Below are 27730 nucleotides of genomic sequence, written 5' to 3' on the forward strand. Positions count from 1 at the left end.
ACTAGAGTTGAGGTCGTCCCAAGGGGTGATGAAATCTCCAAGCAGGCCTCCTAAAAAGAGAAACAAGGTTTTGGATCCTAATCTTATGCACCCAAGATGGCCTCGAAAGACAACAAAGGGAGAGAAGACTTGGATGACCTTGGGCTAAAAAGCACGCTTGTTCTTTTACCAACTGACTCTTATGTGTGTTGATCTAGACTTTGCAAGCACTCATGTTTTTAAGAGGCAATGTTCAATTCCAACTTTGAAATGCACCAACAAAGCAAAATTGATCGAAGAATGCGAACAAGAAGAAGAGTTAGGGTCAACAAAAAAGGAGGCCCTCCACGTCAAGTATCGATTAATTTCCTTTAAGGCATTCAAGAGTTGGTGTTTGTTCATTTTAAACCCAAAACAAAGATGTGTGAAAATTCGATTGTCAAGCGTGCGCCTAGAGGCCCTCCACGTCAATAGTTGTTCAATTTTAGTGCCCAAATGAAGTGTTAGCGAACCTAATGTGCATTCAAGGAACTTTCTAAGTTAGAAAAATTAATAAAAACACAAGTAAGTGAAGTTTGATCTTTGTGGAGCACTTAACACCCTCTTAGGTGGACCCATCCCCATAGATGGCGCTGAGATTGTAACTAATGGTTAAATTGATGGGTGATTAAAGAGGGTGAGTCCAACTACAAACTCACTTAAAGTGTCTTTATTTGATTTTTATAATTTAGGAAGTTTCTAGAATGCAGATTCTTTTTATGCCCAAAAATTGAAGTGTGAGATATTGCAATGGTTAGTTGATCTTTTGCATTCAAGATTGAGTTGTTTTTGTTTTAGTCATGCATTCCAAGAAAAATTTTGATTTTTATCCATGGCATTCAAGAGTGTGTTTTGAACAACATACATTCAAAGAAAAGTGTGTTTAACCATTCAAGTTCATTCCATGAAAAACTTAAAAAACATGATTAAGTTTGTTGCTCTAATCTGCAATGAGACAAAAAAACAAATTGATTAGTCACCCAAAATCTTCCAAAATGAAAGGTTAACTATGGAAATTTTTTAAAAAACTTTTTTTGTTATTTTTCCTAGGCGTAAAAATGCTTAAAAAAACTTCTATTCTATGGAACCACCAAAAGTTAAAATTTGATTTATACTCTTTTTTTTAAAAACTAAAAAATGCAGGAATAGAGATGTTAAAATAGAAATGCAATAAAAATAGGCAAAGACGATAGTTCATCAGGCGTAGACGCTGATGTGCGGAGACGCTGATCTGCACAGACGACAAAGAAAGAGGCAGAGACGATAGTTTAGTTTGACGGCGCAGAAAACAAAAAATTGGGCGGAGACACTGAACTACGAAGACACTAATCTGCGGAGACGACAGTTTAGGTTGGCGGCGGCAGAGACGACAGTCTAAGTTGCGGAGACGACTGTTTAGGTTGGTGGCGACAGAGATGAAAGAAGGCTAGAGGCGGTGGCGGAGATGACAGAGTAGCTGGCGAAGGCGCTGATCTGCGGAGACGATAGTTTAAAGATGCAGAGATGACAGAGTAGCTTACGCAGACGACAGTTTGCAGGTGCAGACACCAATCTGCGGAGACGTCAATTTGGTTACGGAGACGACAAAGTAGCTAGCGGAGACAACAGTTTACAAGCGCAAATGCCAATCTGCGGAGACGACACTATGCGAAAAGAACTGAAATGCGCGAATTTTTTTCAATTTTTTTAATTTTTTGGTTATTTTCAAATTTTAGAGGGTATGTCTTCTTCCCAAGTAAAAATAAGTGAAACACCCTACAACTCACTCAAACAACAAGAAACATTAGATTATTAGAAAAAACAACATATAGATAGAAATGGATGATTAAATGACCCATAGTGGGGTCCCACCGGGCGCGCCAAAATGTATATGAGAAATATGTTAGCAAAAAATACTAATCTATTCAAAAAACAAAAGCATTAACTAGCATAAAAACCATAACATATATGAGAGACAAAGTGAAACCCTCAAATGTGAATATGAGCCATAGAATGGCTCTCCCAATGAGGATGGTCACTTGATTTGGGGATGAGGCTATTTGATAGGATTTGAGATGTATGCTCAAGGTTCTCAAACTATGCTTCAATGGAGATGGATGGGCAATGGCAAATTGGTAGCTTTGTGAGCTCTCAATTTGGCATCATAAGGGTATGGTTGATGGCTTTGGCTTCTCAAACTAGCATTATAACTTTAACTCAAGGATTGTGACGAAATGACTTGGGAGGGGATTCAATTTATAGGCTAAGGGCTTGAGGGATGGAGGGCTAAGATGCAAGGAGAGATGAAAGCTTAAGGAGGGCTAGGATGCACTCAAAAGGGAGCATATGGATTGTGCTTGTTTAGCACCAACTAGGGAGTGACATATGTCACAAGGTGAGTGGATGGAGGCAAGGGGATGGATGAGTCAACAAAGGAGAATCAAGGGATAATATCTTCATAAAGACCCTTCATAATGGCTTGTAAGAGCAATGAATGAGCTTGTAAGAATCTTTATGGCCTTTGTAAGAGCATTCAAAGCTTAGTGCTTGGGATATTTTGGAAGGAGTTGAGATTGTTGACTTTGCTTGGCTTAGGAAAGTCTTAAGCTTGCTTAGGGAATGTGACAAGGTTGGGGGGGGGATTAGAGGTGATTTAGGATTAGATTAAGGATGTTAGAGATGTGCAAGTGGATGACATTCATGAGGGTGGGTGAGTTAGTGGCTAAGCTTGGTTAGTATGGGTGGATGGGGTGGATTAGGCTAAATGGAGGATTAGGGATAAGTTAGGGGCTATCAGATTTGGGGGTTTTATTTATCAAATAGATTTGTTTAATAAATGAGGATTTTGGAATTTAGAGAGAAGAATAGGATTTTATTGATAAATCATAGGTTATTTGATTTATCAGTTAGGAATATAGATGATTAATTAAATTAATCAGCTAAGGGATGGCAAAGGATTTAATTAAATAGGAATTTAATTAATGATGCCTTTAGAGATAGCTAAATAGTATTACTAAAGCGGTGTAATCAAATTTAGGTATCTACACTTAATACTATACAATTGTGCAAAGAAAAATTCTAGGTTCGATCTGGTTCCCCTCTCCCTCAACAGGAAGATTCATGAATTGTATAAAGAAAAAGGGGATGCAATAATCAAGATGAATTATCCTCCTTTTCGTAATGCACAATTAGAATTAAGATGATCCAATAGGATGAAGTAAGACTTAAGTAGTGCTAAGTCGGTGAAATGATCCTTGCTATAATGTATTGGGCTACAATTTAAATTTAAGGGAAAGATAGAAGGATGAGCAAAAAAATGATAAGTTTTAGTAGACAACAGTGATAGAAAACATACAACAACCTGTACTGAAATAGTAACTAGAAGATAGTACTGAACTGTGATTTTTGTTGAGAAGTGGTGTCTTATATTTACTGGTAAATATTCTTAGTAATGGGCATTTTTCATGTAATTAGTTTTGGTTATTCGATGAACAATTCTATGGTTAGAATTTCGGTCTAAGCAGTTCATTGTCTGGCCAATAAGTAGTCAAGTTTCACTTTGGTGCTTTTCCGGTGGAAACTGGATTAGAAGTTCTACCAGTGACGGTTCACTAGTTCTTATTGAATTACTCTATCGATATGAGTCTTGCCAATTCTCTCTCATTGGTGTATCGGGATGGACATTGTAAACGGTTTCTCACAGTATATGTTTCTCCAATGGCTTTCATTGGTGTAGCTTATCTGATGAAAACTTATCGGCATATCATAATAGAGTTTGTTAAGAACTTTTGACGGTAGTTACATTGATGGCCTTCATCGATGTAGCTTTTCTCATGACAAGTGATCGACAATCTATGTTGCATCGATGATTCTCATTGGTTTAGCTTCTTCGATGAACGGATATTGGTGTATTGGAATGGGAGTCGAAGGCACTTTTCATAGTATGACATTCTCCAACGATCTTAAAGAATTCTTCAACAGGCTATGAAGAAAAAAATGTGGGAGTCACAGGTTAAAGTTTACTAGCCTTGCTGAAGTGTATTTCCATAATTGATTGAATGGTGAGATCCTTGTTGAGTTAGAAGTCGTCTGGTATGTCAAAGGGAGAACATTTTGTTTCTTGAAAGAAGTTGGTATATGTTTCTGACGAAGATGGTTGATTGAATGATCAATGTTAGCGATCTGAAACTCAGAGAATTCTGTAGAAGCTATTCATCATGCTACTTGTGTTACAAATGAGCAGAGACTATAATCACATTTGAGGAGTCTAAATAATTGTATGTAAATTTGATTCAATACAATACAAGAGATCTATGTCAGAAAGGGTTTCGTAGAATAAATAGCTATAAATGAGTTGATATTAGTTGTTTCTGTTGAGCTCTTCTAAAATCTGACAATTATGGAGGAACTTTTGCGCCATGCTTTTCGAACAAATAATATTAGAGTCGAAGTTATTGTGTTATCTTTGAGGGTAGGACAGTTTTCTTTTTATATATTTTTTTAGTGGGAGATATACATGACGAGCACATTTAGAAGAGTAGACATTATAAAGTTTGACAGTAGCAATTATAAGTTGTGGAAGGTTAAGATGGAACAAATTATTTAAATTTAGTGCAATAAACAAGAGAATGCTTATTATTATGTTGAAAAAGACAAAAAAATTCTCTTATAAGAAGATTTGATTCTTTGTAAAATTTATAAATTTTAGTATCTTTATCATCAAAAAGCAAAAAACAAATAATATACCACATAAAAATACAGTTATTCTTACAACTACAAAATATAATTTATTCCATACCAAATGATTAAAGATAGCTAATCAAAAAAAAAATTTACATCTAAAAAAATTTAACCAAATATTAACAGTTTATATATTGCTTTCAGATTTCTAGATATTGCCTGAAATTTGAAAGCGTTGACATGGATTGTGAAAATGTAATAGATCTTAGATTATATATATCTTAAAATGTATTAAAAGACAAACATTAATTAAAAGAAAATAAATGAGACAAGCAAGGCTGCCCCTCAAATTTCAGGCAACATCTAAGCAGCACCCAAGATGTCAACGGTCGCCGATGGCAACGTCTACCAGGCAAGAGAATACTAAAACCCTAAAAATTCAATGATAAATAAATAAATGCACCGGCTTTAATTTTCAAAGTGGGAAACTATGCGAAAGGCTTGAACCTGCCTTTATAAGACCATCGAACTCCGACTGATCGTCGATTCGATTCTCATTCCCGCTCTCACTGCCTCCCTCAGCGAAATCAATCCAGTTCTTTTCCTTGCAGGTCTTCATGAAAAAATACCCGAGAATGCCAACGAATGTAACAGAAACGGTGAGTACATAGACAGCCAAATCCGCCAGAGTCACGACGAAGATGAGAAATGCAACGGGCACAGCAAACATGCAGATCAAGCCCGCCATACGCACCGGAACCCTGTAGAGCCTCTTCAGATCCGGAGATTTCAGCCTCAGACACAAGAAAGACGCGAATTCTAGCAGCATGCCGCAGCTGTAAAGAAAATTAGCGGCCGAGATGATTGTGGTAAAGCTCATGTACGATAAGAGGAGCGTGGATCCCCCCGAGATCAAAATCGCCAATAACGGCGTATTGAAAGATGAGTGCTTGGCCATGGCGGACGGAAGAAACCCTATTTCCGCCATTCCCAGAAGCTGAAACGAAGCGCTGCTCAACTGAGCTTCAAAAAGCCCGATTGTGGATAAAACGGCCCCCAGTCCGATCCAATATTTAAGCCACGTCCAGCAATCAGCCCTGCTGCTTCGGCCAAGTAGCCGTCGGTCCAAAACCCTCGATTCAACTCCAACGCCCCCGTGGCCGCCATTAATGGCAACATATACCCCAGGCAGGCCAAAACCTCTGGGCAGAACAACGTCTTTGGGAAAGTCAGCTGCGGATTTTCGACCTCACCGTTTAAGTTGCTCGCATTGTCCCAGAAATTGAGGTTCCAGAAGAGCGTATTGAAGAAGAACGACCAGTCCGTGTGACCCTGTGGCGAAACCCTCCACCGCGAGGGTTTCAGCTTCGGGATGGAGAAGAATAACATTATGGCAAAGGGCGTCAGGGATACTAACCCTAGCGCGAGGGCCGTCCAGCCGACGACGCTAAGCCCCCTGAAATTCAAGGAGCTTAGGGAAACTGTGTAAAGCAAGATGGATACGATTCTGACAAGACCGCCATTAAAGGCCGTGAAGATGATCTTGAGGTAATTGACGCAGAGGGCAGGGTAAGCGGCGTTGTTGATGACGCCGCTGATCCACTTCCACCACCCTATTAGAAACCCCCAAAACGGCCCGAACGCCGCCCATGCCCAGACCACGTATCCGCCATTGGCAGGGTACGCCGCGGAAAGCTCCGCCGTTACTAGAGCCTCCCGTATGCTCCACACGAATGGGAAAATTATGAACCCTAGCAGGGCTAGTAGAGGTCCTGCTGCTTTCACGGGCTCCTCGCTGAAGGGGCCGCCTGATACTTCGAAGTAGATCAGGAATATCAACGGAACCAGCTTCAGCTTCCTCGATTTCGAAGAGATCGACTCGATCCGCAGAGCATTGGTTGCAGCACCGCTTGATTCAAATTCGTCGCCGGCTTTTACAGTTGGCGACAATTCGCCCATTCATTCGGGACTTTTCTCTGGAAATTTGAGTGAACACAAAGTTTTGCTCAATTCAGATCTGGATGATGAACCAGGGGATGTTAAGCTGCATTTTTTGTTCAATTCATTCAAAAAAGCAACTCAAGATTCAATCTTGCAGTTTGGGTAGCGTGGAATTGTGGAATTGGAATTAACTTTTCAAGATGACATTCTGAAATTGTCCGAATTCAATTTAAGGTAGAAATGAACTCCTGGTCGAAAGATATTTACCGATTTTCAGTGGTGCATTTCCTCAACTCCAAGCAGGCATGGAAATTTTGATAACTGTCTCTGTCTTTCAATTCATTTTTTCAGTTAATAGCCCAATTGCAGATTTTGCAATTTCTTCAACTATCTTTAGCTTGGAAGTGTGATCCCAAACATTGATTAATGTTAAAAAAGATTTGTAAAGTCTGCTAAATGTTGTGTTGATTTAGTTTTCCAACTTACATTTTAAAGAGTTGACACTTAATATATTGAAACTAACTAATCATTTTAGCATAGATAAATAAAACATCATAAAAGCTCTATGTAAATTAATTCTAATAATTTCATAAAGAACAGTAGTCAATTCTGATTAAAATAACAAACTATTGAATAATCAAAAATATACTTGAGGTATAAAGCCTTTAATTATTGAATGAAAATTTAAGCCTTTTTAATTGTTCATGCAAGACCTTTTGTCTCTTCTATTATGTCATGGTTCATATTATAACTCAACTAATTGTTGTAACTGGTTTTTTTTTCAAGGCTACAATAAGGGTCATTCAATCCTTGAAATTTTCAGATGACAATATGTAACAAAAAATAAATAAATAAAATTGTAAAAGATAATTGTGCAGTGTGTTGTAAATAGGAATATAGTTTTTTCTTTATTTCTCTCAATAAGTGTGTGGGTCTCTTGAATAATCTGAATAGTGTCATCTAATAATAATATCAAGTTAAAAAAAAAAATGATTAAATGAAATATTTTTAATATCAATTTAATAATATTATTATTTAAACTTAGATTTAAAATATAGTCCTATAAAAAATGTGAAATAAATTGGTCCTCCTAAAAATTGGTTTTGTAAATTTTTTTGGTTGGTGCAATTTTTTTAAATATGAAATATCCAAGTACAATAATCTTATTTTTAAAACAAAAAAAATCAATTAAACCACTAGCTAAAATAAGGATGACCAATCACAAATAAAGAAAATATAGTAAAAAAAATATTAATATAGTAAAACTATTAGAAACTATAGATTAAGAGCAATTTATACTATTGTCAAATATATATTAATTCATGTAAAATGATGTGAAAACATAAGTCTCGGCCTATAGATAGGTGGGACTAAAAATGTTACATAATCATATCAAAATGTTGTGGTAGGTTGCTCTATATTATCAATACATTTATATAATATATGTTGTAAAGTGATGGCATAATCAAATCTATCTGAATATATCTAATACATATAATAGATTTAGAAAAGATGTATTCTTATAGATATTTGTACTAATATTATAAATGTAAGAATGAACTTTCCTATTATAACAAGTAATTCTTGATAGGAGAAATTGTGTAGAAGATTTTTCTCTTCATTCCTCTTAAACTTTTCAACTATTATGTATTATGTTTTCTTGAGTAAAAGTAGTTACTAATTTTATATATTAATTTAAAATTTTGATATATTGATTAATTTTTTAAATTTTTGTTTTAGTATGGCACAATAAATTCACATTTTATTAATGTATGAAAAATAATTATAGAATAATGCGTTTATTTTTGTTTCATATTATTAAATAAATTATAAATTAATAAAATTATATTATATGACTAACAATTAATGTAATGTATTCAATGTAAGTTAAGCATTATTTGAATGATGATTATAATTATTTGAATGAATGATATTATAAGTTTTATTTTATTTTGGCTAAAAAATAAGGCATTCAATCTTCATCTTTATTTTGCATTCTATGCTTGTTGCCATCACAAAAAAATCCTCCCACTCGAAAGAGGCTTGCATGGAGGTTTAATGTTTGATAACACTATGACCATTATTTAGAAACATGGATATCTTTATTGGAGAAGGATAACTTATTGTACTCTTTGTAAGGCTTTTCAATCGCATCAATACTCTCTTTTACCCCAAACTTCATTTTCATTGCCATCTTGTATTGGAAACATACATCTCCTACACTTTTCTCGTATACATGTGCTCAAGTAGAACACTATAATTACAAAGTATATATTAAACATGTTTTATGGACATGATTTAAAAGTAAACTTTAAAATAAATGCAATTGGTTGGTGTAAATCTAGTCTCTGCAACATTTGCAAGCATCCTCCCCGTCTATGCGAAAGCAACTAGAAAACTAAAAGAGGGCATGAGCAAACCAACTGTTATATAGCTGGGTGAGTTTTTTATATTTTATAGTTGGAATTGCTCTACCAGACACATTTGCAAAATGTGTAAGGATGGAAAATGAACATGAACTGTTTGACAAAATACCTTTAAAAATTGCTTGCGCAAAGCCTATATAAAATGTGGAAGCATAAGCAAGGCACCAAAAGCCTGTATAAAATGTGGAAGCATAAACAAGGTACCTAGGGTGTTTGACATAAATGCCTCAAAGAAACATGTCCTTGTGGGGTAAGTGCAGCAAGTTGTGGTGCCAAAAGGGGAGTATAAGTGGCTATTCCCCCCCCCCCCCCCCCCCCCCTCTGAAATCAACAATTTTTGAACTTCGACAAGAATTTGAAGATATCAAAATTTTAAGATATGACAAAAAAAAAAGTAGTAGTCCTTTGAATCTAGTTTCTAAACTACTAATATTTTTCCAAAATGATTTAATTTTAGGTCCTCAAAAAGGGGGCCACAGAAAGTAGTACTATTTTTTTACAAAAAAAAAACATTATGCAAAGTGTGGCCCCCCTAAAGTTTTAAGTTTTTTTTTGAAATTCTTTAATTGCTTTGGTCAAAAGTTACTTAACACCATGTATTTTATCCCAAAATTTTCAGGTAATTTTATAATGTGTATTTCTTTTTATCAATTTTTTAATTAGACACATCCAAAAAACATGAAATATCTGTATGCTCCCCCTAGAAATGATTGAAAACTAATATAAAATCAAAACTTTTTTTTTTCAAAGTGTGTAGAATGGAGTCTAGTTTCTTAAAAACTAAGTTGTTGTGAAATTTGATGAACAAGCTAAAATTTACACCCCAATTAGTACATGGTTCTTGATAGAAAATGGACATACATGAACAAAAGAAATTATAGTTGAAAGGCTTGAAATAGTTCAAATTCGAAATAAATTATATGGTTATATAGCTAACACAGAGATCTACAATGTCATGTAACCTAATTTTATCGATGCTCAACCATTAGGAAACTTGAAGGAGAGCACACAAGGAAAATCAATCATTTTTTGTATGTTTGCTACAAAACATGTCTCAAACCAGTTTAGAGACTCCGAACTTTTGGGTTGGATCCCCAAGGAAAAACCAAGCCTTATGCTTGGTAGAATCCAAAGCTTTAAATAGCACGTGTGCGCTATAGCGTGCACACACAATTTAAAGCATTTTTTTAAAATTTAGGCACTATAGCGCATATGCGCTATAGTGCACATTGACTTTGTAAGCATGCATTTCAATAGAGAAGGAAGGAGAGAGGGTAGAGAATCAGAGAGAGTAGAGGATTTGGAGAGAGTAGGAGATAGGAGAGGGTGGGATAGGGAGATAGGGAGGGAGAAATAGAGCGAGAGTAGGGGATGGGCGAAGGTGGGATAGGGAGAGAGGGATGGAGAAATGACGAGAGAGATTAGGGGATGGGAGATGGTGTGATAGGGGGAGAGAGAGAGAGAGAGATGCGTGTGAGAAATATATAGTAAAAGAGAGGAGTGGGAGAGAGATTTAGCTAGAGAAATATGGAGATGAAGATCAAGATAGGTACATGAAAAAAGAAAAAAGAAAAAAGAAAAAAGAAAAAAAAAAAGAAAAAAAAATAAAAAATAAAAAATAAAATAAATAAATAAATAAATAAATAAATATATATATATATATATATATATATAGAGAGAGAGAGAGAGAGAGAGAGAGAGAGGATAGGGGATGAGAAAGGGTGGGAGAGAGATAGAGAGAGAGAGGGGAGAGATAGAGAGTAGGGGATGTGAGAGGGTGGATGCGAGAGGGTGAGATAGTGGAGAGAGAGAGAGTAGGGGGTGAGAGAGAGAGTAGGGGATGGGAGAGGGTGGGATAGGGGGGAGAGAAAAAGTAGGGGATGGGAGAGAGAGTAGGGGATGTGAGAGGGTGAGAAAGGGAGAGAGATTTTTCACAGTGTGTATGCACTATAGTGCATGCACGCTTCATAGTGCGTACACACTATATGAAAACACCAAAAAATGGTTATAACGAATGTTTGGGTCCCGACCAATCCATACTCTATGTTTTGTCTATTGTGTGTTCTATCATTCAAACATAAAATATGAGTTTCATGCTGTTGGAAGTTAGAAAACACCAAATTAAATTATTGGATACATTATTTGAATTATTTTTGAACATTCTTTCATGCTATTGGAAGCCAACAAACACCAAAATTTGTATACTGTTAGAAGTTGTAATCTTTCCTTGGTATATTTATAAACCAAGGTTAGACCTTCTTTCTTTATTGTTTTAATATATTAGGATATAAGCCAAGGTATCCTAATATATTTCTTTTTTGTCCTTTTTCCACTACATCTTATTTTGTCATCTAGTAAAATATGTGAGGACAAATATATATTGTAATTTCTAATTTTAGATTATTCCTCCTTAAGAGGAATCTCACACTTGGCCTCACACACTTATGAATGGTGGCATTCATAGACATGGGAGTTACATTCTAACTCCTCTCTCTCATCTCTATTTAAGAGATGACCATCTTCTCTCATTTAACAATGAGGTTTCTTCCTCTTCTCAATTATTGTATGAGCATTGCTCTCTATCTCTCTCTCTCTCTTCCTTCTTAGGCTTTTCATGCCTCATTCATAATGTCACAAGGGGTTTTCTTTGCTTTCCCCTTTCCAAATATCTTGCCTCATGGTGTTGGAGCTTAAAGCTTTCTCTCTCCTATTTTATGGTAATATCTTTTCATGCATTTACTCACTTAGATTCTTTCCTGGTATTGCTTATTTACAGATTTCTTTTTCCATTTCTAACATGGTATCAGAGCAGTTTAATCTTTGTTTTGAGTGTTTGCATGAAGGTACGATTCGAAGGAGACACTTGAGAGAGATTTCACTAATCTTCTTAAGATGGAAGAAATTGAATTTTTTTTTGGGTTTGGCTGGTTTACCGCCAAACCTGATTAACTTTTGTTTGCTCTAATTTGTGCAGGTTTTCATATTTTTTCTAGACTAACCCTCTTTGGAAGACTTGCCGCCAAAAGGTTTTCTTGTTAAATTTCAATTTTTTTTGTTTTGGAAGGCATGCCGCCAAAACAAGAAGTATTAAATGAGTAAGTTTTCAATAACTCTCCATTCATTTTTTACATTGCATTTGTTTGGGCGGACGCACCCCCCGTTTCTTGTTGCTCCTCTTGGCTTTCGATTATCAGTGTGTATAGTGCCTGCTGCCTGAGGAGCCTTGATTTGCTTTCTAACTTGCTGGCATTTTACCTTATCTCGACCTGCAGTGAAAAAGTAGATGAGGTTTATCACAGCAAAGCTAGTCTTTATAATCTTTGTAAGGCAACTCTGTATTTTGTTTTCCTCATAATGTTCATCAGGAGGCATATCTGCCAGCTTCTGCTCCGGAATGCCACTAAACGTAATTATCGGTTCACCTCCATGCTCTCAGAAAGAATCTCCTTCAACACTTCTGTGGGTTCTCTTTTTTCTTGCTCAGCATTATGAGAATTATCCGTGGTCTTCAGCTGCCAAGCGTATTCCTCTTGACTTCTTGGAGGATGAAGATTTTCGGAATGCAGTAGACAGTTATGCCAGACCATTGCTAAGCAAGGGAGTTCCTTCACTATTCTCAGATCTGCGTCCTTTATATGATCATCCAGGCAAGGCAGATATTTTGGAGAATTTAATGATTGAAATTGAATCCTCTCTGGAGAAGAGCGGATGCTTTCCATTCACCCAATCTTACATCTTTTCCTCCCTCAAATGCTCGTCAAATGCTCTGCAACTATCTGGCCAGGGCATTTAGCCCATTTAACCGACAATACAATTTTGAGCGGGAGGCTAGATACTTCCAAAAATGCATATGGACCCTTGGAATAATTTTGGTTGCTGCTGAACATTTTCCATGATGTAGGATTTGTGATGGTTGATTGCTCGCTGTCTTCTATTAACATTGATGTGGATCACTACATTCAAGATAATATATGAAAATTATACTATGAACAATTTGGTTTGCAATGTCTGTTACAGGGCATATGTTTTAGAAGGGACAGAGTCTGAATCCAGTACTTCATGACAGTTACTAGCCTCTGCTATAGCTGAGGCCCACCCACCTTTGTTTTTCTTGCATGGCACTCTGAGTTGAGGATATGATTGTGCCTTATTATTGATCATCATTACAGTACTTCAATGAGTTGTCTGCCCCTTTTCTCATTTATCAGTTTATTATGTTTATATATTTTTTATTTGATAATTTGTGTTTTATTTATTTATTGTACTTTAATATTTCATTAGCCCAGTAGACATCCCTACTCTCCCAAAATCCACAAGCCTGAGATGAGATTTGATTATCTCAACTCCCCAGTAATTAATCTTGCCAGTTTTTTTTTGATTTCATATAAGAAGGTTGTGTTTGGAAACCAAAAGTTGCTTTGTAGGGTGGGCTGCTAATTCCTTTGACTTCTTATTTCAAAGACTTTTTTTGTTGGAGTTTTGAGTATTAATGGGCTAAAATTAAAATTGTAGGGCTACCAGAAGCTCTGTATTCTGGAAGGAGTTTTATAGACATTTCACCCCATAGGCATTGCATAATGTCTTAGGAGCCATTGGTCTATTTCTCCATTGTGGATTTTTTATGATGCCGCATTGTGCATGCATTTGCTGACCTTCATTGCCTTTAGCACCTTTCTAATGACCTGTGGATCTTTTGAAATTTTTTATATGGATCAGATTTCACTTGCTTAGAAACATGATCAGAGAGAAGAGTTTGGTGGATTCCTCAATCCATTTGGTGGTGGTTCAGCAAATGATTATCTTGTAATTTGGAAGCAATGCGTGTTTGTTTTTCACGATGGACAAGATCTTTCGGGTATTCCTTTCCAAGACCAACTTGTGGGAGTTTTTATCAACCAAAAAAGTAGGACTTGCAATAGGTTCCAGACCTATATTTACACCACAGGTGTTGCCTGGTGTCTTAGAGTCCATTGTTCCAGCTCTCCACTGTGAGGTTCTCTGGTTGCTACAGAAAACATTTCTTGGCTTTCACTGTATCCTGCCCATTTCTCATAAATCCCTGATTGAAATCAAATTTTGTTTGCTTGGAAACAGAGCAATCTAAACACTACATATTCCCCTCATTGTTATTGGATTTTGTTTGCTGGGATTCGAACTGAAGACCTGAACTAATTAATTTGCTGCTGATGATTCTGCCCATCACTTGTTCATTCATTTTAAAAAAAAAAAAAATTAATAAGTGGCAAGCGCTATGGCGAAACAATAAAGATGGAGCAGAGGGACCCACTCCCGAGCACAAATCTGCATCCGTAGGAAGGATTCGCCGAGAGAAAGGTTCTGTTCTCTCGCTCCTGGACCCCTAAATCGGAGAACATGAAGTAAGTTTGGGCTTTTCTATTTTAGAGTCTTGGAATTGCACCGACTGTTGTGGCTTTTGTTTTTTCCTTACATTTGGTTCTTATGTCAATGAATTTTGGAAGGATAGTTGTTTTGTTGTTTTGTATTTGCTTGGAACAATTTTATAAGTATTTTGTGCCAACTCCCTATTATGAGGCCCAATTGATCTGGGACAGATACGAGCCCACGTCTCCACAACTCTTCACCTACATTTGTGTGAACTGGATTACCCAAGAGATTAAGTGCCAATAACAATCTATAATTGGCTGCAAGTTGACCCAGTGCTTTTAATATTATAATTTATCGTAGATGGGCTCATTATAGCACTAGATGAGTAAGTAACGTTTTCTTGTCCTTTCATGCAATATTTTTTTCTTTTTTTAGCTCTTGATAGAAGCATCTTTTATTATTGCCTCTTGTCAACCTATTTTTGGCAGGTAATCATTCATTGTCAAGCTTTTATTCAAACTTTTTTTAGAAAAGGTTTTTAACTTTTTTTAGTATCCTCTTATTTGCCAGATCTGAACTCTATCATTATTTACTAACCTTTTTTACAGGGTTAGTTATAACAAATTTTACATGAAGGTAATTACTCTTAAAAAAAAAAAATGGGGAGATCTTTTCTTATTACCTTGAGGTTATATTTTTGAACCAAGGTAAATATTATGACTTTTTATAAATTGTGACTTTCCAAAATATTAAGTATGGAAAGGTGATTATTTTCTTTAACCAATCTATTTTTGTATATTTATTTGAGTATATATGGGGGCCCACATATATGCCCAGATAAATATATAATTTATGACTATAATATTTCAAAAATTAATATATACCTTTGCAAAATGAATTAAATACTCCTGTTTACACTCAATGGAGTTTTATACCTGATATCTATATTTAGTTGATCTTCCTTAAATCATTTTACTTAATTTTGATTGGGTTATGAGTAATCTTACACTATTGCCTTCATTATTTAATGATTTTATTTTATTGATCTATCTGCACATGGTTGCAGTTTTATGCTTTTATAGCATCGTTCTATGCCCATGTTGGCACTTTATGGTTTTATACCATTAATCTACATGATTTATATGATATTTATTTTGAGTTGCATAGGGAGCCAATTTTTTCAAGGATAACTATGTAGGTCCCCTCAGTATAACTGATACATAGTTTCCTTATCTGGCCCATGGAGTATTCCTCCATCCTATATTGGTATGCACTCATTTTATATGGAGTTTCTCTCCATTTGATCCTATCTGTTCCATTTTGATAGGATAATATTTTTATGGAGTTTCCCTCCATGTTGTTCCATTCTTGTTCCTCAATGAAGAGGATGTTATTATTGGAGTTTTCTCTCCAAATTCAGATGATTTGATCCAATTTGAAGGCAATATGTTGTTATATCCTCATAATCCATTCTTTTGATTATCCTAACAAAATCATGATCATTCTAATTTGATCAGCATGTCTCTCCTTTATGTTATTTTCATATATTAATGTGATAATGATTTACATACTTCATTGCTTAGATCGTGAGTCATGTAAGTTATGGTGCTGCAGCCCATTAACTTTCAGTGGGATGATTCATTAAGTGGACTGTCTATATCCACGTGATTGATGTAAGATTGATGCAAGTATCATTAGTTGGCCTTGTCTGTGGTCATTAGTGCATTAGTATGTTTCTTTCATGAGAGACTTATTGCATAAAGATTGGTCATTTTGACCCATATTATGCTCATTTTTAAGCTTATGACTTATTTTTAGGTATCATGTTAACTCCATTGCATGTTGGTGAACACATTCATTTATTTTTACTCAATTTGTCCTTGTTGACAATTTCTTGAGCATATACTTTATCTTGATATTAGGTTATCTTCATTGTTTTGTGGTAAAATGTTTTACTCATTATTTCTCTATGAGAATTTTATTATCCTTATTCAAAAGGATTTCGAATTTGCCTATATGATGGCATTCTACTTGTGGATATTTGTCTTGTTGTTCTCTTTTTTTCAGGTGATCCATCAAGGAACCTTCTTGGTTTTCCACATATGAAGAGGTGTCTATGCTTCCACATGATCACATTCAAAGGACTCATCTACTTCTCTTGGATCTGCAAATGTACCATATGGCTTGAAGACAATCAAATTACTTCATATTGAAGATTAAGTTGCAAATTTTTGTAAATTATGGGCTAGTACCCTTTGATGTAATTACCCCAAGTAAAGATTAAAGGGGGGTGTTAGAAGTTGTAATCTTTCCTTGGTATATTTATAAACCAAGGTTAGACCTTCTTTCTTTATTGTTGTAATATATTAGGATATAAGCCAAGGTATCCTAATATATTTCTTTTTTGTCCTTTTTCCACTACATCTTATTTTGTCATCTAGTGGAATATGTGAGGACAAATATATATTTTAATTTCTAATTTTAGATTATTCCTCCTTAAGAGGAATCTCACACTTGGCCTCACACACTTATGAATGGTGGCATTCATAGACATGGGAGTTACATTCTAACTCCTCTCTCTCATCTCTATTTAAGAGATGACCATCTTCTCTCATTTAACAATGAGGTTTCTTCCTCTTCTCAATTATTGTATGAGCATTGCTCTCTATCTCTCTCTCTCTTCCTTCTTAGGCTTTTCATGCCTCATTCATAATGTCACAAGGGGTTTTCTTTGCTTTCCCCTTTCCAAATATCTTGCCTCATGGTGTTGGAGCTTAAAGCTTTCTCTCTCCTATTTTATGGTAATATCTTTTCATGCATTTACTCACTTAGATTCTTTATGACATAATATTTTGTGCCATAACCAACTTTCTTCTACTTGAACAATAAAACATGAACTTTCACTAATATCTAGATAGAATAGGTTACCTTTTGTTTGATTGCCAGATCCAACCAAATTTCTTTCTCCATCTAGCAATTTGGCCTTTCTATTCATAAATTCTACCTTGAATCCAATGTTATTCAATTGTGCCACACTCAATAGATTGTGCTTTATTCCTTCAACCCAATAAGCATTGTCACACATAAGTTCATTTGTAAATGAGATACATCCTTTTCCTTTTATGCAACAATGTTCATTGTTTCCAAATCTCACACTACCGCCATCATAATATTCCATATGCTCAAACATTGTTTTGTTTCTAGTCATATGATGTGAGCAGCCACTATCAATAATCCATGTATCATTTTTTCTAACATGAGAGATAACTTTCATCTTAGCTCCTTCATCATCAGATTTATCTTTTATAGTTATATATACCATTTCATCCTCACTGTTATTAGAATCTTTAGCCATAAGACAAGATTTCTTACCTTTGTCCTTGTAGTTTTTGAATTACTTCTTGCCTTTGTACTTATTTCTTTTCTTTTTATCCGTGTTTTCTCTATTTGGGCATCATGCAGCAATGTAACCCATTTCTTCACAAGACAAGTAGATCAGAGGAATATTACCTATGTACTGTCCTCTGACTTTAGAATATTTCTTGCAAGTAGGGCTTCAACAACTTCAAAATCACTATCAAAACTTTCTTCTTCTTCTTCTTCACTTCCTGAATGATTAGACTTTGATTTCTTACTCCTTTTCTTGAGTGAGAGTTTGGCTTCAAATGCAAACTCAATACCTTTGGAACTAGGAACATAGTTATCATAGTTATCCAACTCAAAAGCTGACAGTCTTCTAGTTAGAGCATCCAAAGTCATATTGCTATTTGGATCACATATCGTTTCTTGAATAGTAGGCAGTCTAATTGCATAGATAGGAAGAAGGGTTTTGAGTAACTTTCTTACAACTATTTTTTCCTCAATGTCTTCCCCAAATGCTTTGATTGTGCTCACACTTGCTTTGATTCTTTCCACATATTTTGCAATGTTTTCATCTTCTCTCATTTTCATCTGATCAAATTGTCCTTTGAGACTTTCTACTTTTTCTCTTCTTACATTATCATCTCCTCCATAGATATCTTTCAATTTAATCCACATATCATAAGTTGTAGTAGAGTCTTTGACTTCATCAAATTTAGCATAATATAGAGTAGATGCAATGTGAATCATCATGATGTTATGATTTTTCTTTTTAGCAATATCTTCAACTAATAATGTTCCAATAGGAGTCTTGTATTAAGTATTAAGATACTTACAACCTAAATCACTGATAGTTGCTAGATGTAACCTTATAAGACCTTGTCATGCTACAAAATTGTCTCAATTTAACATGGGAATTTCTCTTCTGTAAGACATCTTGATCTTTAGCTTAGGTCCTTGAAACCTTCTCTGCAAGCACCAAATACTTTGATACCAATTGATGGAAATATAAGAGGAGTAATTAAGAGGGGAGGGGTGAATCCATTACCAAAAAAATAAATCCTAGGTCCCTTAGATGTCATAAAATAAACTCTAAAAACTGAACTCTGTTGATGATCAACAAACACACAAAAAAATGTTGTAACTCGGTAAACACTGAAAATGCTTGGAAAATACTTAAAATAAAAATCTTAAGATATTATCTAATATTACTATTACTTTAACTTAGTTGCAAACACATAAGAGAAATAGCATGAACACATTTGACACCAAGATTTAACGTGGAAACCCAATTTGGGAAAAATCACCACTTACAACTAGTTACTAATTTTCACTTTTCTAAAGTGAGCCCTATTAGGAGCTAATGCTATTAAAGGTTACAAAACACACACTTTCAATTCTCAACTTGAACTTATATTTATATTTGTCATATTGTCAAGTTAGCTAGAATATAACTTAGAATAATTAATATTCATTTCCTTAGTTGGCTAGAACCAACAAATAATTTAATTGAACTCAATATGCCAAAACAATAAAATCCCTTCTTAGCTTATCCTACTCTGTAGATGCTAACTTAGAAACAATTTTCCTATGTTCACCAATGAACTTGGTCAACATTGCATATTCTCAAAGTTCCTTTGGTAACTGAGTTAGCTTGGTTAACACTAGTTCCATCCAACATTTCCTTCATTAATCGAGTGAGCTCGGTTAACACTCAACTTCTGTAAGCCTTTTCTTTGACACTCAAGTGAACTTATTAGATACTACCTTCTAAACTGGGCAAACTCTAGAATTCTTGGTAGACACAAAAAATTGTCTTCAATGCCTAAGTAAGCTTAACATACACTGACTGGTGATGATATGACATTTTATGTAACATCAAAGACAATACACAATTAATCAATTGTTCCAACATAATCATGCTTCTTTCTTAGCCAAGAAACCAATCTTCCTCTAAGAAAGAAGGTTGCACCATTGGTTCTCTTTCTATCATCCATATTGCCTGCCCAATTAGCATCAATATAAGCACTTAGAGTAAAATCATTAGATCTATCATACTACAATCTAAACTCTAATGTTCCTTTCAGATATCTAAATATCCTTTTCACTATTGCATAATGTGCTTCTTTAGGATTATCTTGGAATCTTGCAACAATTCCAACTACATTTTCTATATCCATCCTTGTGTGAGTCAGATATTGCAAACCTCTGATCATAGATTTGTACTTATTCTTCTCAATAGTGGGTGTCTCATCCTTTGTAGATAACTTGTGCCTAGTTGCCATAGGTGTTAAAATGGGTTTACATGTTTCCAAACCAAACCTTTTCAATAAATCCTTCAAATACTTAGTTCGAGATATAAAGACCCCTTTCTTATTCTGTACAATTTACAATCCTTGAAAATATTTCATTTCTCCTATCATACTCATTTCAAATTCTTTCTTCATTTCTTCTACAAAATTTTCACTTTCCTATTCATTTCCTCCAAATATGATATCATCAACAAATATTACCAAAATCATTAAAACCATCATCAATTTCTTTCCAATATAGATTACTATCTGACATATCTTTGCTATATCCAAGCTTTGTTAAATGATTGTCCAACCTCGCACAACAAGTTCTTGGTGCTTGCTTCAAGCTATACAATGCTTTCTTTAATTTATATATTATGTCATTTTCATCAGTTCAAGGACAACCTACAAGTTGTTCAATGTATACCTCTTCTTCAAGTTCTCCATTCAAAATTGCTAACTTGACATCCATCTAATATACTTTAAATTTCTTTTGTGTTGCATAGGCTAAGAATAATCTTACTACTTCTATTCTAGCCATAGGAGCATAGGTCTCATCATAGTCTATTCCTTCTTATTGTGAATAACCTTTACATACCAATCTTTCCTTGTTCCTTACAACTTTTCCTTGCTCATTCATCTTGTTCCTGAACACCCATTTAGGTCCTACCACATTCTTGTCTGCTGGTCTAGGGACCAATTCCCATGTCTCATTCTTTACTATCTTATCCAATTCCTCTTTCATAGTTTGTTTCCAATAATCATCTTTACATGCTTCATCTACATTCTTAGGTTCAACTTGAGATTTAATACTTGTAGTAATTTATGATATCCTACCTACATATGTTCTTACAAATTCATCTTCCATCATTTTAGCATATTGAAATGCACAAATCCAACTTTGTAGTCTCAATTTCTTAGAATGTACATCACCTTCAAAACTAGTTTCCAAAGCTTTCCAAATCAAATGTGAAGTAACAAGTGACTTTACCTGATTATATTCAATTTTATGAAGTGCAGTCAATAGTGTTTCTCTAGCTCTCATGTTGCACATAAAAAGATCTCTTTCATCTTCGATATATTTTTCCAAATCCTTTTCAAAAATGATTGTCTTTGCTGATTTTTTCAAGATCCAATATCCCACACCCATACACAATAAATGTTTCTTCAACTTTTCTTTCCAGATATCATAATTTCTTCCATCGAACTTTGGACTATCTTTCCCAAACATGCTCACCATAGATCTCCTAAAGTTGTTAAACTTTATCTTCAACGACCTAATGCTCCGATACCAATTGTTAGAAACAATAGTCCACCAAAAAACCTAAGAGGGGAGGGGGCGGGCGGGGTGGGGTGAATTAGTTATCCAACAATTAAAACATTTATCTTCTTTAAATAAACTTAACCATTCAACCAAAGTAAACAACAACCATAATAAGATGCACATAGACAATTACACCAGATATGTTAACTAGGGAATCAGTTAACCAAAAATTAAAATATTTATCTTCTTTAAACAAACTTAACCATTCAAACAAAGTAAACAAAAACCATAATAAGATGCACATAGACAATTACACCAGATACGTTAACTAGCGAAACCCTTGATCAGAGGGAAAATCATAGTAGGAATGATGCCCACAAGATGATGTACTAATATAAATATTCCTTGTTAGAGGATGGACCCTATTACGAGTCTATTACAACATTTAATACATAGAGTCCCTGTTAGGAGACTTTGAATCCTTGTTAGGAGTTGTAGTACAATGTATGCAAGAAGAACCGACTACCCAAACATGCAATTTCAACTACAAGAAGAGCTCATTGCTCAATCATCCAATTTACTATTATGTTCTTCTTTCCTTTGTTCTATCAACTAAACCAAACACTATCAAACCTTGTACACCAAGTCACAAACCTCAGATCATACAATAGAACCTTAGCAATGAAGTTTCCTTCACTTCTACTCTACTCTGCTCGACTTCGCATTCTGCTCTTGTACTTCTTACAAACTACTTCTTGATATCATTCACATATCTCATGATAAAGGAAAATTTCCTTCTTTTATACTGAGTCCATAAAATAATTCCCTAAGTTGACTGTTAGACCTTCTCAATTAATCATTATAGGACCACAGTAAGAACATGTTACACTTAGAGATAACATTAATCTTTTGCCTTGAAACTTGAATAACTTTCTATACATGCAATATTATGATGAGCAAGCTTGACCACATCATCATCAACATGTCTTATACACATCCTCAACCTCAATTCTCAAAATAACAATTCTACTAAGAGATATAACAAGTTTACCAAAACATGCCTCTGTAAACTCTATCTCAGAATAGACATCACCAAAACTTACATAACTTCTTTTAGAATTATCATTTCATATAATAGATACTCAGAAGTATCTCTCATAACCTTACATAGTGAGAATACTTAACTAGTCTTCTATACCAACTAGATCTTTTTGTTGTTCTTCTGTCAGATACTACAGAAAAATGTTATGTTGACATCAATGAAAAACTTAGTCATGAATGTAACATATCTCATAGTAACATATCTACAATACTCATCCATAGTGATATCATTAGTATTCATGCTTCCAACACTATGACATTGGAATCACTTGCAAGTGTCACTGACAATTTGTAGTCCGAATATCGGGAGGACTACAAGTTGTGCAATTTGTCATGTATTACATCTGTATTTTCTTTGACATTTCTTATAAGAGTGTTTCAAGGTTGTGAACCACATAAACATCCTTTTCATGGTTTAGAGGTAATGTCATTGTGGTAGAAGCTTCTACAAGGGAATGAGCCTCATAATTATGGCATTTACATAGAAGTAGAACTCGCTTCTTCAACTCCTTACATTCAACTCTTCACTAAAGTTATTCTTCTAGCAATAATGAAAATGTTCAAATAATTTTTGTGAGAATGCAAATGTACATTAAAGAAAGATAGGTGGGGATCTCTATTTAGTATGATATAGATTTTTCCACCCCTTTTTTATGATCAAAAGAAAGATGCCTCAGAAGGCTCAAGTTAAACTCAAGCGCTAAATGCAACAATTTAATGATTAGGGATGAAATGGATTGGGGGAATTTAAAATAATCAAGCAAGCTAAATGATTCAAATAAACTTAATTAAGTTGTTTTGGGAAATACACACTAACAAAAATAAACAAAAACTTGTAATCACCATAAATGATAAGCTAAAAATATTAACCTTTATACTAAATTTGAATTTTTTCTAAGTGTAGCAAAATGCCTTACACATTTAATTTTAGGCAACAAAATGGGCTAGGAATTTTGTTCCCTAGGGAATTTTTGCAAAAAATTGACTAGTTACAATCCCGCAAGTCTAACCTATGAATATGTTATGAAATTTACACCAATACATAAAAAATATGGAAAAGATGGGGGAATGGAACACCCATCTAGGAATCAACCTCGGAAATGAAATAAGATTGCATGAAGAAAACCAAATCCAAAGGTATATATTAGATCTACCTTGCTAACTCCTAATGAATTCGGCTATTATTATTTGTCCCCATCACATTCACTTTGATAGCCATGTTAGAGATGTGATCTCACCTAGTTCGTCCTTATGACTTTGAATTCCTTAATCACGATCTTGGGTGCTTAGATTAATGTCCAAGATATTTGCACCTTAGTGACCTATTTGATCATCATTTGAAAGGGCCTCAATGTTGACCAAAAAATTTCTCTCAATATGTTGTCCATTACTTTCATTAGAGGGGGAATCCGTCTCTTTCTTACTTGGACATAATGGTGAGTACCCTAAACTTGAACTTCTTGTTGTCTCTAATTTAGTCACAACTTGTGAAGCCCTCTTGCCTTTTGACCTCTACTTCTTTTGAGGTGGCCCCTTGTCCTCTATCCCCTTCCTCTTCTTTGCTCTTGTTTGGAACTCCTTCTCACTCCCTCCATTCTTTGGCCTTCTTATTTTCATGAACATTCAGGGAGTTGTTCACATGATTCCTATTTGGTTCTTCTACATCTTTCATTAGTTCATGTATAACATGCAAGTGATGCATCTATATATGCAATTCTATCACCTTGGAAAAAAATTATTTGATCCTGCTAGCTGGAAACAATTGATTGTTCATTTTATTGTACATAATCTGATGATAGTTGTACAAGAATTTGTAATCAACCTAGCTAATCAGAAACTAGACCAATTTAACTTAATTATGGCTTGTTTCTTTTTAAAAATATCTTCTATGATATGTTTTTGTAAAATTTCTTGCAAACTCTACCATTTTTCTAGGTCTACATTATTTTTGTGTAGGATCTTGAGCTAAGTCACTTAGCATGGGTTGAGTGAGTTTTATTGTTTTATTATTTGGATTCTAGAATATGTATGCAGTTGGATCAATTTTATGTTGTGCTAATATATAATAAGCACCTTAAAAAAGATCTTTTTGTACATATAAAGAAAACAAGTTGTGCAATTTGTCATGTATTGCATTTGCATTTGCTTTGACATTGCTTATAACAAGGTTGGTAACCATATCAACATCCTTTGCATGATCTAGAGGTAATATCATTGTGGAAGAGGTTTTTGCAAGGGAATGAGCCTCATGATTATGACATTTGCAAAGAAGAAAAACTTGCTTCTTCAACTCCTTACACTCAGCTCTTCACCAAAGTCATTCTTCCAATAGTGATAATAGCTACTACAAATTCCTGGGAGCTAAGGGACCCTGAACCTATGCTACATTTTCTAGAGACATGGTAGAAGTTAGTATAGGCTTCATTACTTCATAACATTTTGGATCATATAGCGATGCCCAAATTAAAAGTAGCAATAGATACTTGGGATCCTCATAGGGAGACTATGCCAATACATGCATGGTTATATCCTTGGCTTCCATTGTTGGGCCAACATATGGAGCCTTTATATCCAACAATTCATTATAAGTTGGGGAATGCACTTCATGCCTGGCATGCAAGTGATGTATCTACGTATGCAATTTTATCACCTTGAAACTTTTATATTTGATCCTGCTAGCTGGAAACTACTGATTATTTATTTTATTATACCTAATCTAATGACAATTCTACAAGAATTCCTAATCAAACTAGCTAATCAGCAACTAGATCAATTGATGTAGAGAGGACATGAGATAACTAGGGCAAAAGGCACACCCAGATATCCAAGCCACCTACAAGAGTAAACACAACAAAAAAAAACACAAAGAAAAACAACCAAAGGAGATGGAAGAGCCAAATTCTTTATAGATTCATCAAATCATCAATGTGCATGCCTAGCTATAAGGCCTTCTAGGTTATGACCAACATTATAATTTAGATATCAATATTCAATGATAAGCTTCACACTCCAACTTTACTTTTACTCTTCCTAGTCTATTTTCTAGTTTCATCCACTAAGACTCTACCCAAGACTCCTTTAAATACTTGCGTGGCCACAAGTCAACATGTTACAAATACCAACTAAATAAACCCTTATATTAAATAAAAACCAAGCCACAAGTCATCTCTTAAAAAATATTAAATACCAAGTATGAAATTAACTCGCAAGGTCAGCTCAAATTGGAACTAGATGAATACAACTCGGTTAAAGGAGACCTAAAATAATACTCACTCAGAAAACTCAACACGTACACAAACTTGGCAACCATAGAGAACTCAACACGTACACAAACTTGGCAACCATAGAGAACTCAACATTAATTATGAACTTGACAACCAAAGAGAACTCAACAATAACTATGAACTTGATGACCAAAGAGAAATTGGCAACCAAAGAGAACTCGACTACCAAGTAGAACTCATAAACCATAGAGAACTTGGCATCAACTACAAACTCAACAACCAAAGAGAACTTGGCAATGTAAGGCATTGCAACTTGATAGCAACTAAGGAATTGGACAAATATGTAGGATAGAAATGCAACCCAAGATGGTCCTACATCAGACAATCCATGTTGAAAGAAATGATTCGTGAACTTGGCAATGTAAGGCATTGAAACTTGGCAACAACTAAGGAACTTGACAAACATGTAGGATACTAATGCAACCCAGGATGGTCCTGCATTAGACAATCAGTGTTGAAAGAAATGATTCTCCTGAATCATTGAGATGTCACAACTTGAGTTGAATCCAACTCAAATTGGTAAATCCATATAGCATCTTCAATTGGCATGTTCTTCCACTTCACCAAATACTCATAGTAATCCTTTCCTCTTATGCTTTTACCAACTCTCTCATTCAATATATGTTCAACCTCTTCAATTTGCTTCTTAGGATGATCATCTAATATAAAAAATTCATCATCTGACTCATGATATTTATACAAATTAGAAAAATTGAATATAAGAGATAAATCCATGTCATTAGGTAACTCAACTTCAAAAGCATTACCGCTATCAAACTTTCTCAACATCTTGCAAGGTCCAAACTTGTTCATCTTCAACTTACTATATGTTCCAACAAGAAATCTTCCTTTCTTCAAATGAACCATCACCTCATCATCATCTAGTAAGAATCACAAAAGGTTTTTTGGCTATACTCATATTCACAGAACTGTTATATGCAAACTTAACTTGTGGCAATACTAGCTCCCAATTACTTGGCTTATCTCCAACTAAACATCTCGGCAAATTACCCAAGCTTCTATTCACAACTTTTATCTATCCATCTATATGTGGATGGAATGTATAACTAAATTTCAACTTAGTACCCATCTTCTTCCACAAAGTCTTCCAAAAGTAGCCAACAAACTTACTATCTCTATTAGAAATAATATTTCTTGGTAATCCATGCAATCTAACAATCTCTTTGAAGAAAATCTCACCAGCATGCTCAACATCTAATGTCTTCTTACAAGGTATAAAATGAGCCATTTTAAAAAATCTATGCATAAACACAAACATAGAATCATACCCTTCACTATCTTAGGCAATCCAAGAATAGAATCCATACTAATATCACTCCAAGGTTTCTCAGGAATATAAATAGGTGTATACAAACCATTATTTCAACTTACTCCTTTTACAACTTGACAAACTCTACAACTCTTTACAAACTTCTAAACATCCTTATACATTTGTGGCCAATAATACTTATCCTTCAGCAAACTTATTGTCTTATCAATTCCAAAATGTCCAGCCAATCCACCACTATGCTTTTCCTTAAACAAATTTGACCCCACAGAAATCTTGGGAATACATAATTGAATTCCCTTAAATAATAGACCTTCTTGAATAAAATATTCATCAAACTTACTTGGTTGTTCTATCAAACTAGGTGCTTTGCACTCTCTCCACATCTCAAAAAAATTATGTTCAATTTCATACAACTCCTTTATCTAATCAAAACCAAGAACTTCAACCTTCATCTCGGTCAACAAAGAATGTCTTCTTAATGCATCGGCAACTCGATTAGTGACTCCACTCTTATGTTTAATCACAAATGTGAAACTCTATAAATACTCAACCCACTTCATATATCTCTAATTCAACTTATGTTGACTTCCCAAGTATTTTAAGGCTTTGTGATCAGTATACAACACAAAATCCTTAGGTATCAAGTAATGTCTCCATTTCTTCAATGCTTGAATAATAGCATAAAACTCTTGATCATACACAAAATAATTCCTTTTAGCATCATTCAACTTCTCACTAAAGAAAGC

General features: G+C 34.7%; 1 pseudogene across 1 annotated transcript; it reads right to left on the bottom strand.

Moving 5' to 3' along the window:
* Positions 1–5039: 5039 nt before the first annotated feature.
* Positions 5040–7062, bottom strand: LOC149564446 (putative polyamine transporter At3g13620 pseudogene; annotated as a pseudogene). The gene has a single exon (XR_016361432.1). The product of XR_016361432.1 is annotated as a putative polyamine transporter At3g13620 pseudogene (transcript).
* Positions 7063–27730: the final 20668 nt, after the last annotated feature.

The sequence above is a fragment of the Cupressus sempervirens genome, chromosome 3 (assembly GCF_028749045.1).
Source record: "Cupressus sempervirens isolate cs-2001-9-10 chromosome 3, ASM2874904v1, whole genome shotgun sequence".
Classification (NCBI taxonomy): domain Eukaryota; kingdom Viridiplantae; phylum Streptophyta; class Pinopsida; order Cupressales; family Cupressaceae; genus Cupressus; species Cupressus sempervirens.